The 16,204-nt window shown below is 39.2% G+C and overlaps 1 protein-coding gene across 1 annotated transcript in view; it reads left to right on the top strand.

Moving 5' to 3' along the window:
* The window catches only part of WNK3 (WNK lysine deficient protein kinase 3), a 154,801-nt gene that overhangs the window by 80,790 nt on the left and 57,807 nt on the right, over positions 1 to 16,204 (top strand). The window lies entirely within an intron of this gene.

The following is a 16,204-nucleotide window of genomic DNA, read 5'->3' as shown; positions in this document are numbered from 1 at the left end:
TTCTAATGGCTTTATGTGCACTATCCTCACAACAAACCTATGAATAGTAGCTGTCATTAGGGGTAACTGAGGTTCAGAGAGGTTAAATAACTTTCCCAGTGTCATATGGGAGGGCCAGGATTTGAACCCAGACTACCTGGCTGCAGAGGTTGTGCCCTTAATCATTATACACCATTCGTCCTCTTTGTAAGATAGCTATCCTCCCTGCCAAAATTTGAGAAAAAGAGCATGATGACTTCAGTGAGATATAATTAACTCAGGGGATTGATTGAATTAATTAAAGGAAGGAACTGAGAATCCAGTTTATTTTTTTTCTCTTCTGTTCTGCTTCAGGTATCTCTAAAGACTCTGAATTTATTGAGTTTGGCTAATAAAATGTATGAGGTCCTTAGATAATAGGTGTGCTATGTGGGAAGAGTATTTTAGTGGTGATATTACTATTCCAAACAGCTATGATCTCAAGTATTGTGTTTTATAAAATTCCCTCTTCATCAAGGGCATAAATTATAATGAATTCTGATGTGTGCACTCTGACTTCTAACAGGAATGATCAAGGATTAATAAAGATCTTTAGAGTTGAAGTTTCTTCAGACAAAGCATGCTATTGGGGATTTATTTCTTTAGAATAAATTTCTTAACAAGGTATTTCAGAATGGAATGTTCATTTCTGTGGGCAAGTGTTGTATACTTTCCTTTCCTAATTAAAAAAATTTCCCCCAACATTTTTTATGGCTGAGTAATATTCCATTGTATATCTATACCACATTTTCTTTTATTATTATTATTTATTTTTTAACATCTTTATTGGAGTATAATTGCTTTACAATGGTGTGTTAGTTTCTGCTTTATAACAAAGTGAATCAGCTATACATATACACATAACCCCATATCTCTTCCCTCTTGCGTCTCCCTCCAACCCTCCCTATCCCACCCCTCTAGGTGGTCACAAAGCACCGAGCTGATCTCCCTGTGCTACGCAGCTGCTTCCCACTAGCTATCTATTTTACATTTGGTAGTGTATATATGTCCATGCCACTCTCTCACTTCATCCCAGCTTACCCTTCCCACTACCCGTGTCCTCAAGTCCATTCTCTACATTGGCGTCTTTATTCCTGTCGTGCCCCTAGGTTCTTCAGAACCATTTTTTTTCTTTTAGATTCCATATATATGTGTTAGCATACGGTATTTGTTTTTCTCTTTCTGACTTACTTCACTCTGTATGACAGACTCTAGGTCCATCCACCTCACTACAAGTAACTCAATTTCGTTTCTTTTTATGGCTGAGTAATATTCCATTGTATATATGTGCCACATCTTCTTTATCCATTCATCTGTTGATGAACACTTAGGTTGCTTCCATGTCCTGGCTATTGTAAATAGAGCTGCAGTGAACATTGTAGTACATGACTCTTTCTGAATTATGGTTTTCTCAGGGCATATGCCCAGTAGTTTCCCCCAACATTTTATTAAGAAAAATTTCAAAGTTACAGAAAAGTTGATAAAAAATAAGTGAACACCCATATACCTACCAACTAGATTCTGCAGTTAACTTCTGCTGTATTTGCTCTATCACATATCTATCTACCCCTTTATCCATTTATTAGTCCATCTTATTTTTCTGGTCATTTCAAAATTAAAGTTGCTGATATTAGTACACTTCATCCATTAACACTTAAGCATGCATATCGTTGACTAGAACTCAGTATTTGTTTATATTTTTTTTAGTTTAAATTTATGTTCTGTAAAATGCACAGATCATAATTCAGTGAGTTTTGACAAATGCTTACACCTGTGTAACCCAAACCATTATCAAAATATAAAACAGATGTTGGCAAAGGTCTATATAGTAACTATTTTAGGCTTTGTGGGCTATGTAGTCTCTGTTGCATTTACTCAACTCTGCTATTGCATGCATGAAAACAGCCATAGACAATATGTAAAATATTTGGCATGGCTGTGTTCCAATACAACTTTATTCACAAAAATGGTTGGTGCACCAGATTTGGCCCGTAGGCTCTAGCTTGCCCACATAATAAAGAATATTGCCATTACTACAGAAAGTTCCTTCATGCCCCTTCCCAATCAGTGCCCCCCAACCCCACCAGAGTTGACCACTGTTGATTTTTTTCACCATAGATTAATTTATTCTGCTCTATGTTTTTTTAATTTTTATTTATTTGTTTCTTTTTGGCTGCATGCTGTACAGCTTGTGGGATCTTAGTTCCCCAACCAGGGATTGAACCCAGGCCCTTGGCAGTGAAAGCTTGGAGTCCTAACCACTGGACAACCAGGGATAAACATAGAGAAAGAGAGAGAGAGAGAGCAACCACTAAGTAAACTTACAGCCCAATATATTCAAAACAGTATACATAAAACAAGAAGGAATCTTAAAAAATTTGCAAGTAACCCACAGGAAGGCAAGAAAAGAGAAACAGAGGAAAGACAACCATACGGAAAAAGCAAATACTAAAATGGCAGACTTGGGACTTCCCTGGTGGTCCAGTAGTTATGAATCCGCCTTCCAATGCAGGGGACACAGGTTCGATCCCTGGTCAGGGAACTAAGATCCCACATGTGGCAGGGCAACTAGAGGGCCCACGCACCCAGGAGCTGGCACACCACAACTAGAGAAGCCTGCACACCACAGCAAAAGATCCTGTGTGCTGCAACTAAGACCCAACACAACCAAAAATAAAATAAATAAATATTTTTTAAAAATAAAATGGCAGACTTAAGTCCTAAGACTTAAGTGCTATGCTGCTGCTTCCCACCAGCCAACTATTTTATGTTCGGTAGTATATATATGTTGTCTTGATCATATTTAAATCTTCTATTTTAGTAGGCACTTGCCCTGTTAAGTTTAGCCTGTAGATTCTATCCTACTTTTGCGGGCTGTATGTAGTTCCAATGATAATTTAGTTTTCTGAACTCTTGTAATGCTATTCTGGTCTGCTTGGTCTTCTGGCTCTGTTCGAGCTCTTGCTGGGTTTCCATCAGTGCTACTTGCAGGAGTGGAAGGTGCTTCTTTGGGCTACCAAGTGTTAGATTTGGGGAGTGGAGGATACTGGACCCATAGGACAGAGAGCATTTTCCCTGGCCTCTTTCCTGGCCATCTGATGCTGGTACCCTTAATACTCGATCTCTGCCAGTGCCACTGGGGTATGGAAGTACTTACCTGGCCACTGTTTACTGCTGAGTAAAAGGTCAGGAGTTGTGGGGTCTGCATGGCTCTCTGCCATTGGGTAGAGGGCTGAGACATAATGCCCTCAGTTGCCTTCTGCCATTGGGTGAAGGGTCAGGAGACTCATGGCCTGGATCTTTTTCTGTTGCGTGGTGAAGCACCAGGAGCTTCTTGGGTCTTGAAGCCTCTATACTACCAGTCACCTTCCTCTGTCTCTTCAGTCTTGTAAGAATGTGGGTTTTCTTCTGAGTTTTAGCTGCTATGGGGCTTGCCCCCAGATGAAAAGCCATAAAAATAGCAAACTCATCTACTATCCTTCCTTTCTTCCAAGTGTTGCCTTCCTACCAGTTTCTACCTGCTTTTGATTGCTGTCTTATGCTTTCAGGCAGTTGTTTTTTTACATTTGTCCAGCACTTTTTGTTGATATCTCTGTGTGTGGGGTTTGGTCTTATGGGACCATTACCAGAAGTATAACCTCTCTTTCCTAATATTTTGTCACTGCAAAATATCACCTCTCACTTAATTGAGGTAACCACTATATGCCCATCCGTAAACCTCTAAGAGTTGATGACAAAGGGATGGAATGAATTTCTGATGTTTGGGGGTTTTTTATTGCCAACGCACAGGGGAGAGGGATCTTCATCCTGGTCAAATAGCAAGCTGTACTTATATTTTGTGTCTTTCTCCCCAATAAAACTGAAATTCTTTGTGGCAGAGATCTGTACCCAATTTATCTCTGTATTCCTAGCACCTAGCACAGTGTTTATTACAATAGTTGCTTGTTATATGTTTGTTGAATAATCAATAAGAATGACTGTAGATATCTCTATCAGCCTGCTCTCAATGGGAGAGGATTCTTTGTTGATCTTTATCATTCTTGTTGCCTAATCAGGACTTACAAATTTATAATGAACTTGTGTTTGTGGACAACCTAAGATCTGTCTTCTATTTTCTATATTAATTTAAAAAATTGTGATATTTGAACAAATAAGACTTCGATACATTTCACAATATGCATAGCTGGTTAAATCTACTTTGTCTTCTTTTTTACATTGAAGTATAGTTGATTTACAATATTAGTTTCAGGTGTACAACATAGTGATTCAATTTTTTATAGATTATATTCCATTTACCAAAGATTTGTTCTTATTTCTCCATTTTATTTCCCCATGTATCAATGAACAAGGGTATATAAGAGACAGGAAGTGAATCATGAGTTCAGATGTGCCAATTGTGGTTTTGATTGTTTTATCAAATAATATGGAAAACCACTTATCCAATTTTTATCTACTGCTGAGGTTAGCCTTTTTTACCTCTTGTAGTGTGATGTGTTAGTACTAGTACATTAGTACTTTTAGTGGTTGAGATTGGTTCCTTTTCAGTTGACATTGTGGTCTAATCAAACATCTGTTTAGATGGTTTCAATTTTCAGCTCCTGTAGATAAATATGAAACCTCAGCATTTTGTATGCAGTTGCATCCCTACTCATCACAGTGTTTGAATATCACTTTGATTCTCAACCACAATATTTGCATCATATTTTCTTAAAAATTTTTTTCTACTTACTTTAATTACATAAGTAGTATGCCAATATAAATTCCTGGTAAAAAATTTAAAACAATGCCGAGAAATCTCATTTAACCCTGCTCCTCTCTTTGTCCTTGTCCTTTCTGTTATTAGTTTGGTGTGTTTCATTCTAGATCTTTTTTGGTGTAATTACATGCATAGCTATGTACCCTTAGCCCAAATATAGCATTATTTTCTGGTTTGTTTTATTACTTTAAGCGCATAAAAGAGATCCTACCATATGTGTCACTTTGTAAATTTTTTACTCAGTTATGTGTTCTGGAAATATATCTATGTTATTACATATAGATATACTTGATTTTATTTAATTGCCCCATAGTATTCCATAGTAAGACTACACTGCAGTTTATTTAGCTATTCCTCCTACCACTGGACATTTTGGCTGTTTCCAGTTTTTCACTGTTTTAACTAGTGTTAAAATGAACAAAGTAGGGTTTCCCTGGTGGCTCAGTGGTTGAGAGACCGCCTGCCGATGCAGGGGACACGGGTTCGTGCCTCAGTCCGGGGAGATCCCACATGCCACGGAGCGGCTGGGTCCTTGAGCCGTGGCCGCTGAGCCTGCGCGTTTGGAGCCCGTGCTCCGCAACGGGAGAGGCCACAGCAGTGAGAGGCCCACGTACCGCAAAAAAAAAAAAAAAAAAGAACAAAGTAGATCATGCTAGAGGAGACATGGGCAAAATTACTGGACCATAAGTTCTATACATTTTTTACTTTAATATATATTGCCACATTACTTTCCCAAGGGACTGGACCAATTTAAATTCTCATCAGCCAGTGGTACAGTCTTACTGTCAATATTTGATAATACCAGATATTTTTTGCTAGGCTGGAAAATAATATATTATTTGAATTTCTATTCCCTTGATTACTAGAAATGTTGAGCATGTCTTTATACGTTTATTTATTTTTAAATTTTTATTTTGAAATGATTTTAGACTCACATAAAGGTTGCCAAAATTGTACAGAGAGGTCCTGCGTACCCTTCTCTCAGCTTTCCCCAGTATTAACATCTTATATTACCATAGTACAATCATCAAAACCAGGAAATTGACAATGGTATGATACTGTTAACTACAAACCTTGTTTGGATTTCACATGCCCTCACTTATTTTGTGAGTATCTGTAGTTCTATGAATTTATTTCATGTATATATTTGTATATAACAATCACCACCATCAGGATGCAGAACAGATCCATCACCTAAAAAACTGCTTTGAGCTGTGCACTTATAGTCACACCCTCCCCCTACCTCTAACCCCTGGAAATCACTGATCTGTTCTCCATCACCATCATTTCAAGAATGTTACATAAATAGAATCATATGATATGTAACCTTTTGAGATTAACTTGAGATCGATTTATGTTGTTGCATGTATCAGTAGTTGCTTATTTTTATTATTGTATAGTTTTCAGTTGTATGGTTATACGATAGTTGTTTATGTCTTCATTTGTTTATTGAATACTCATTTTTCTTCTTTGCAAATACCATTTATATTCTTTCCCATTTGCCTGTTGAGGTCTTTCTCTTTCTTTCTTTGTTTTCTTTATACATTCTGATACTAATCCTTTGTTAAGTGTATTGCAATTACTTTCTACCAGTGTGTCCTAATTAGCTTATCGTGTCCTTTGTGACACAGAAAGTTTTTTTTTTTAACATCTTTATTGGGGTATAATTGCTTTACAATGGTGTGTTAGTTTCTGCTTTATAACAAAGTGAATCAGTTATACATATACATATGTTCCCATATGTCTTCCCTCTTGCGTCTCCCTCCCTCCCATTCTCCCTATCCCACCCCTCCAGGCTGTCACAAAGCACCGGGCTAATATCCCTGTGCCATGCGGCTGCTTCCCACTAGCTATCTACCTTACTACGTTTGTTAGTGTGTATATGTCCATGACTCTCTCTCGCCCTGTCAAAGCTCACCCTTCCCCCTCCCCATATCCTCAAGTCCGTTCTCCAGTAGGTCTGCGTCTTTATTCCTGTCTTACCCCTAGGTTCTTCATGACATTTTTTTCCCTTAAATTCCATATATATGTGTTAGCATACGGTATTTGTCTTTTTCTTTCTGACTTACTTCACTCTGTATGACAGACTCTAGGTCTATCCATCTCATTACAAATAACTCAATTTCGTTTCTTTTTAAGGCTGAGTAATATTCCGTTGTATATATGTGCCACATCTTCTTTATCCATTCATCCGATGATGGGCACTTAGGTTGTTTCCATCTCTGGGCTATTGTAAATAGAGCTGCAATGAACATTTTGGTACATGACTCTTTTTGAATTTTGGTTTTCTCAGGGTATATGCCCAGTAGTGGGATTGCTGGGTCATATGGTAATTCTATTTGTAGTTTTTTGAGGAACCTCCATACTGTTCTCCATAGTGGCTGAACCAATTCACATTCCCACCAGCAGTGCAAGAGTGTCCCCTTTTCTCCACACCCTCTCCAGCATTTATTGTTTCTAGATTTTTTGATGATGGCCATTCTGACTGGTGTGAGATGATATCTCATTGTAGTTTTGATTTGCATTTCTCTAATGAGTAGTGATGTTGAGCATTCTTTCATGTGTTTGTTGGCATTCTGTATATCTTCTTTGGAGAAATGTCTGTTTAGGTCTTCTGCCCAGTTTTGGATTGGGTACTTTGTTTTTTTGTTATTGAGCTGCTTGTAAATTTTGGAGATTAATCTTTTGTCAGTTGCTTCATCAGCAAATATTTTCTCCCATTCTGAGGGTTGTCTTTTGGTCTTGTTTATGGTTTCCGTTGCTGTGCAAAAGCTTTGAAGTTTCATTAGGTCCCATTTGTTTATTTTTGTTTTTACTCTCATTTCTCTAGGAGGTGGGTCAAAAAGGATCTTGCTGTGGTTTATGTCATAGAGTGTTCTACCTATGTTTTCCTCTAAGAGTTTGATAGTTTCTGGCCTTACATTTAGGTCTTTAATCCATTTTGAGCTTATTTTTGTGTATGGTGTTAGGGAGTGATCTAATCTCATACTTTTCCATGTACCTGTCCAGTTTTCCCAGCACCACTTATTGAAGAGACTGTCCTTTCTCCACTGTATATTCCTGCCACCTTTATCAAAGGTAAGGTGTCCATATGTGTGTGCGTTTATCTCTGTGCTTTCTGTCCTGTTCCATTGATCTATCTTTCTGTTTTTGTGCCAGTACCATACTCTCTTGATTACTGTAGCTTTGTAGTATAGTCTGAAGTGAAGGGGCCTGATTCCTGCAGCTCCGTTTTTCATTCTTAAGATTGCTTTGGCTATTCGGGGTCTTTTGTGTTTCCATACAAATTGTGAAATTTTTTATTCTAGTTCTGTGAAAAATGCCAGTGGTAGTTTTCATGTACTTTCATGTACATCCCTATTCAATGTAATAGGGATTACATTGAATCTGTAGATTGCTTTGGGGAGTAGAGTCATTTTCACTGTGTTGATTCTTCCAATCCAAGAACATGGTATATCTCTCCATCTATTTGTATCATCTTTAATTTCTTTCATCAGTGTCTTATAATTTTCTGCATACAGGTCTTTTGTCTCCTTAGGTAGGTTTATTCCTTGGTATTTTATTATTTTGTTGCAATGGTAAATGGCAGTGTTTTCTTAATTTCACTTTCAGATTTTTCATCATTAGTATATAGGAATGTCAGAGATTTCTGTGCATTCATTTTGTATCCTGCTACTTTACCAAATTCATTGATTAGCTCTAGTAGTTCTGGTAGCATCTTTAGGATTCTCTATGTAAAGTATCATGTCATCTGCAAAGAGTGACAGCTTTCCTTCTTCTTTTCCAATTTGGATTCCTTTTATTTCCTTTTCTTCTCGATTACTGTGGCTAAAACTTCCAAAACTATGTTGAATAAGAGTGGTGAGAGTGGGCAACCTTGTCTTGTTCCTGATCTTAGTGGAAATGCTTTCCGTTTTTCAACTTTGAGGATGATGTTGGCTGTGGGCTTGTCATATATGGCCTTTATTATGTTGAGGAACGTTCCCTCTATGCCTACTTTCTGCAGGGTTTTTATCATAAATGGGTGTTGAATTTTGTCAAAAGCTTTCTCTGCATCTGTTGAGATGATCATATGGTTTTTCTCCTTCAATTTGTTAATGTGGTTTATCACATGGATAGATTTGCGTATATTGAAAAATCCTTGCATTCCTGAAATAAACCCCACTTGATCATGGTGTATGATCCTTTTAATGTGTTGTTGGATTCTGTTTGCTAGTATTTTGTTGAGGATTTTTGCATCTATGTTCATCAGTGATATTGGCCGGTAGTTTTCTTTCTTGTGACATCCTTGTCTGGTTTTGGTATCAAGGTGATGGTGGCCTCGTAGAATGAGTTTGGGAGTGCTCCTCCCTCTACTATATTTTGGAAGAGTTTGAGAATGATAGGTGTTAGCTCTTCTCTATATGTTTGATAGAATTCGCCTGTGAAGCCCTCTGGTCCTGGGCTTTTGTTGGTTGGAAGATTTTTAATCACAGTTTCAATTTCAGTGCTTGTGATTGGCCTGTTCATATTTTCTGTTTCTTCCTTATTCAGTCCTGGCAGATTATGCATTTATAAGAATTTGTCCATTTCTTCCAGGTTGTCCATTTTATTGGCATAGAGTTGCTTGTACTAATCTCTCATGATCATTTGTATTTCTGCAGTGTCAGTTGTTACGTCTCCTTTTTCATTTCTAATTCTATTGATTTGAGTCTTCTCCCTTTTTTTCTTGATGAGTCTGGCTAATGGTTTATCTATTTTGTTTATCTTTTCAAAGAACCAGCTTTTAGTTTTATTGATCTTTGCTATTGTTTCCTTCATTTCTTTTTCATTTATTTCTGATCTGATTTTTATGATTTCTTTCCTTCTGCTAGCTTTGGGTTTTTTTTGTTCTTCTTTCTCTAATTGCTTGAGGTGCAAGGTTAGGTTGTTTATTCGAGATGTTTCCTGCTTCTTAAGGTGGGCTTGTATTGCTATGAACTTCCCCTTAGAACTGCTTTTGCTGCATCCCATAGGTTTTGGGTCGTTGTGTCTCCATTGTCATTTGTTCCTAGGTATTTTTTTATTTCTTCTTTGATTTCTTCAGTGATCACTTCGTTATTAAGTAGTGTATTGTTTAGCCTCCATGTGTTTGTATTTTTTACAGATCTTTTCCTGTAATTGATATCTAGTCTCATGGCGTTGTGGTCGGAAAAGATACTTGATACAATTTCAATTTTCTTAAATTTACCAAGGCTTGATTTGTGACCCAAGATATGATCTATCCTGGAGAATGTTCCATGAGCACATGAGAAGAAAATGTATTCTGTTGTTTTTGGATGGAGTGTCCTGCAAATATCAATTCAGTCCATGTCATTTAATGTATCATTTGAAGCTTGTATTTCCTTATTTATTTTCATTTTGGATGATCTGTTCATTGGGAAAGTGGGGTGTTAAAGTCCCCTACTATGAATGTGTTATTGTCAATTTCCCCTTTTATGGCTGTTAGTATTTGCCTTATGTATTGAGGTGCTCCTATGTTGGGTGCATAAATATTTACAATTGTTATATCTTCTTCTTGGATCGATCCCTTGATCATTATGTAGTGTCCTTTTTTGTCTCTTGTAATAGTCTTTATTTTAAAGTCAATTTTGTCTGATATGAGAATTGCTACTCCAGCTTTCTTTTGGTTTCCATTTGCATGGAGTATCTTTTTCCATCCCCTTACTTTCAGTCTGTATGTGTCTCTTGGTCTGAAGTGGGTCTCTTGTAGACAGCATATATATGGTTCTTGTTTTTGTATCCATTCAGCCAGATTTTTTCTTTTGGTGGGATCATTTAGTCCATTTATATTTAAGGTAATTATCGATATATATGTTCCTATTCCCATTTTCTTAATTGTTTTGGGTTTGTTATTGTAGGTCTTTTCCTTCTCTTGTGTTTCTTGCCTAGAGAAGTTCCTTTAGCATTTGTTGTAAAGCTCGTTTGGTGGTGCTGAACTCTCTCAGCTTTGGCTTGTCTGTGAAGTTTTTAATTTCTCCATCAAATCTGAATGAGATTCTTGCTGGGTAGAGTAGTCTTGGTTGCAGGTTTTTCTCCTTCATCACTTTAACTATGTCCTGCCAGTCCCCTCTGGCTTGCAGAGTTTCTGCTGAAAGATCAGCTGTTAACCTTATGGGGATTCCCTTGTGTGTTATTTGTTGTTTTTCCCTTGCTTCTTTTAATATCTTTTCTTTGTATTTAATTTTTGACAGTTTGATTAATATGTGTCCTGGCGTTTTTCTCCTTGGATTTATCTGTATGGGACTCTCTGTGCTTCATGCACTTGATTAACTATTTCCTTTCCCATATTAGGGAAGTTTTCAACTATAATGTCTTCAAATATTTTCTCAGTCCCTTTCTTTTTCTCCTCGTTTTCTGGAACCCCTATAATTCGAATGTTGGTGAGTTTTATGTTGTCCCAGAGGTCTCTGCGACTGTCCTCAGTTCTTTTCATTATTTTTTCTTTATTCTGCTCTGCAGTAGTTATTTCCACTATTTTATCTTCCAGGTCACTTATCCGTTCTTCTGCCTCAGTTATTCTGATATTGATCCCATCTAGAGTATTTTTAATTTCATTTATTGTGTTGTTCATCATTGCTTTTTTCATCTTTAGTTCTTCTACATGCTTGTTAAATGTTTCTTGCATTTTGTCTATTCTATTTCCAAGATTTTGGATCATCTTTACTATCATTATTCTGAATTCTTTTTCAGGTAGACTGCCTATTTCCTCTTCATTTGTTAGGTCTTGTGGGCTTTTATCTTGCTCCTTCATCTGCTGTGTGTTTTTCTGTCTTCTCATTTTTTTTATCTTACTGTGTTTGGGGTCTCCTTTTTGCAGGCTACATGTTTGTAGTTTCTGTTGTTTTTGGTGTCTGTCCCCAGTGGCTATAGTTGGTTCAGTGGGTTGTGTATGCTTCCTGGTGGAGGGGACTAGTGCCTGTGTTCTGGTGGATGAGGCTGGATCTTGTCTTTCTGGTGGGCAGGTCCACGTCTGGTGGTGTGTTTTGGGGTGTCTGTGGAGTTATTATTATTTTAGGCAGCCTCTCTGCTAATGGGTGTGGTTGTGTTCCTGTCTTGCTCGTTGTTTGGCACAGGGTGTCCAGCACTGTAGCTTGCTGGTCATTGAGTGAAGCTAGGTGCTGGTGTTGAGATGGAGATCTCTGGGAGATTTTTGCAGTTTGATATTATGTGGAGCTGGGAGGTCTCTTGTGGACCAGTGTCCTGAAGTTGGCTCTCCCACCTTAGAGGCACAGCACTGACTGCTGGCTGCAGCACCAGGAGCCTTTCATCCATACGGCTCAGAATAAAAAGTAGAAAGAAAGAAAGAAAAAAAGAAAGGGAAAGAAGGGAGGGATGAAGGAAGAAAGGAAGTAAGGAAGGAGGGAAGGAAAAAAGAAGATAAAATAAAATAAAATAAGGTAAAATAAAATAAAGTTATTAAAATAAAAATAATTAAGAAAAAAAATTTTTTTTTAAGTAAGAAAAATAATGGACGGATAGAACCCTAGGACAAATGGTGGAAGCAAAGCTATAAAGACAAAATCTCACACAGAAGCATACACATACACACTCACAAAAAGAGGCAAAGGGGAAAAAATCATAAATCTTGCTCTCATAATCCACCTACTCAATTTGGGATGATTCATTGTCTATTCAGGTATTCCACAGATGCAGGGTGCATCAAGTTGATGGTCGAGCTTTAATCCGCTGCTTTTGAGGCTGCTGGGAGAGATTTCCCTTTCTCTTTTTTGTTCGCACAGCTCCCAGAGTTCAGCTTTGGATTTGGCCCCGCCTCTGCGTGTAGGTCGCCGGAGGGTGTCTGTTCTTCACTCAGACAGGACGGGGGTTAAAGGAGCAGCTGCTTCGGGGACTCTGGCTCACTCACACCGTGGGGAGGGAGGGGTACGGAGTGCAGGGCCAGCCTGCGGTGGCAGAGGCCTGCGTGATGTTGCACCAGCCTGAGGCATGCCGTGCGTTCTCCCAGGGAAGTTGTCCCTGGATCCAAGGATCCTGGTAGTGGCGGGCTGCACAGGCTCCCCGAAGGGGCGTGTGGATAGTGACCTGTGCTCGCACACAGGCTTCTTGCTGGCGGCAGCAGCAGGCTTAGCGTCTCATGCCCATCTCTGTGGTCCACGCTGTTAGACGCGGCTCGCGCCCGTCTCTGGAGCTCCTTTAAGCAGCGCTCTTAATCCTCTGTCCTTGTGCACCAGGAAACAAAGAGGGAAGAAAAAGTCTCTTGCCTCTTCGGTAGGTCCAGAATTTTTCCCGGACTTCCTCCGTCCCTCCCAGCTAGCCGAGGTGCACTAGTCCCCTGCAGGCTGTGTTCACGCCGCCAACCTCAGTCCTCTCCCTGAGCTCAGACCGAAGCCTGAGCCTCAGCTCCCAGCCCCGCCCGCTCCGGCGGGTGAGCAGACAGGCCTGTGGGGCTGGTGAGTGCCGGTCGGCACTGATCCTCTCTGCGGGAATGTCTCCGCTTTGCCCTCCACATCCCTGTTGCTGTCCTCTCTTCCGCGGCTCCGAAGCTTTCCCCTTCCGCTTCCCGCAGTCTCCACCCTTGAAGGGGCTTCCTAGTGTGTGGAAACCTTTCCCCCTTCACAGCTCCCTCCCACTGGTGCAGGTCCCGTCCCTATCCTTTTGTCTCTGTTTATTCTTTTTTCTTTTTCCCTACCCAGGTACGTGGGGCCTTTCTTGCATTTTGGGAGGTCTGAGGTCTTCTGCCAGCGTTCAGTAGGTGTTCTGTAGGAGTTGTTCCACACGTAGATGTATTTCGGGTGTATCTGTGGGGAGGAAGGTGATCTCTGCGTCTTACTCTTCCACCATCTTCCCCTCGCCCCCCCTTCTGCCATTTTTCAGGCAACTTCATAATTCCATCTTCCCAAAACTTTTTATCTTTTTGAGCAAAGAACTCTTCCAGGTGCCTTTTACAGTCTTCCAGGGAATGGAAATTTTTTCCATTAAGAGAATTTTGTAAAGACCGAAATAAGTGGAAATCCGAAGGTGCAATGTCTGGTGAATATGGCGGATGAATCAGAACCAAGCTGTAACAGTTGTTTCCTGGTCATCAAAAAACATGTGGTCTTGCGTTATCCTGATGGAAGATTAGGCGTTTTCTGTTGACTAATTCCCGACACTTTTTGTTGAGTGCTGCTTTCAGTTGGTCTAACTGGGAGTAGTACTTGTTGGAATTAATCATTTGGTTTTCCAGAAGGAGCTCATAATAGAGGACTGCCAACCCCACCATATACACAACATCACCGTCTTTGGATGAAGACCAGCCTTAGGTGTGGTTGGTGGCGTTTCATTTCACTTGGCTCATGATCTCTTCTGTTCCGTATTATTGTGCAGTATCCACTTTTCATCTCCCGTCACACTTTTTTAAAAAAATTTTCTTTATTTATTTTCTTTATTTTTTTGGCTGCGTTGGGTCTTCATTGCTGCGCACGGGCTTTCTCTAGTTGCGGAGAGTGGGGTCTACTCTTTGTTGTGGTGCACGGGCTTCTCATTATGGTGGCTTCTCTTGTTGCAGAGCACAAGCTCTAGCCGCACAGGCTTCAGTAGTTGTGTCATGCGGGCTCAGTAATTGTGGCTCACGGGCTCTAGAGCGCAGGCTCACTAGGTGTGATGCACGGGTGTCGTTTCTCCATGGCATGTGGGATCTTCTCGGACCGGGGCTCGAACCCGTATCCCCTGCATTGGCAGGCAGATTCTTAACTACTGTGCCACCAGGGAAGCCCCACACTTTGTTTTAAAAACAGAACATTTTCATTACGTTTCAGTAGGGAATCGCATGAGGAAATATGGTTAAGAAGGTTTTTTTTGCCTAACTTATGTGGAACCCAAACATCAAAGCAATTCACATAACCAAGTTGGTGCAAATGATTTTCAATGCTTGATTTGGATATTTTGAGTATGTCGGCTGTCTCCCGCATGGTATAATGTTGATTGTTCTCAATGAATATCTCTATTTGCTGGCTGTGACCTTCAACTGGTCTACCCAACTGTGGAGCATTGTCCAGCAAGAAATCTCCATCATGAAACTTCACAAACCACTTTTGACACATTTGACCAGTCACAACACCTTCTCCATATGCTACACGATTTTTTTTTGCGTTTTCAGTTATGTTTTTACCTTTCTTGAAATAATAAAGCATAATATGCGGAAAATGTTGCATTTTTTCTTCCATCTTCAATATTCAAATGAATACACAAAAATTCACCAGTTTTGGTAAGTCTTTTTTTTAATGCAGGCTGATATGACACGTGTCACATACAATCTAAGAAAACTGTTTTGAATGCAGTTAAAGACAACTAAGTTCTACTAGAGCCATCTTACGGAAATACCGATCGAACCTTTTGGCCAACCGAATAGAATGCCCTTCAATTTGAGTGTGTTTGAAGTTTCCTTTTTTCCCCCCACATTCAGATCATGCATTTTTGTCAGGAATACCATGCAAACAATGTTGTAACCTTTGTGGATTGTATCATATTAGGAGCCATGTAATGTCAATTTGTCCCAATATTTCTGAGGTTAAATTTGATTACTTGGTTAAGGTGGAGGCTGCCAAGTTCTTCCACTGTAAAGTTACCATGTTTTGCTTTTTAATGAATAAATGATTTGTGGATAGATATTTTGAAACTATGTAGATATCTTTGTCCTCATCCAACTCTCACCCACTCGTTTTATCATCCATTGATGATTTTCTAACTTTGTCATTCCTTATATTTATTTGGCTTTGTATTGTAAGAGCTTTCTTTTGTTTGTATCAGTATGAACTCTTGGATTATTTTATTTTATTAAATGCATTATATTCTGTTACTCATTATTTATTTTCATGCCCAATTTTTCCATATTTGGGTATAGGGAACCCCTTCAGGGTGGGTCAAGTGTGCTTTTGATATGTTCCCATCGTTCTGTGAGCAGTTCTTTACTTTGTGGGGTAGCAAGATGATCCAGGCTCATCTTATATTTTCTTTGCCCCAGTGCTGGAATCAGCCATTTCTCCAAGGAACCTTTATCCCTTTTAGTTTAGAAACCAAGATATGAGATAAGGTATATGTGTTTTTTAAAGAGACTCCAAGGTGATTTTGCTGGTCTTTCTGGAACCCATTGTAATAGAGCCTTCTTGTATATAGGAGTTCCATTCAGATATTTGCTAAATGGACAGGACTAAGGAGTAGTTGAAATAGTCCAGGGAGATGAAGGAATATAAGTAGAGTCACTGTATATGAAAAAGCCCAACTCATTCAGAGGAGCTAGAGTTCAGTGTGGCTTCAAGAAGAGAAGAGCTAGAGAATGAGGCAAGGACTAGTTCATTGAGGACTTTATTTGCCATCCAAAGGAACTTAACCTTATAGAAAATGAGGGGCCATCATAGAGGGTTTAAACTAGGTAGGTAAGTGATTAATTTTGGTAGATTTGCATTTTAAAGT

Source organism: Phocoena sinus, chromosome X, assembly GCF_008692025.1.
Source record: "Phocoena sinus isolate mPhoSin1 chromosome X, mPhoSin1.pri, whole genome shotgun sequence".
Classification (NCBI taxonomy): Eukaryota; Metazoa; Chordata; class Mammalia; order Artiodactyla; family Phocoenidae; genus Phocoena; species Phocoena sinus.
Note: the sequence above shows the minus strand (reverse complement) of the source record. Positions and strands in the feature narration are given on the sequence as shown.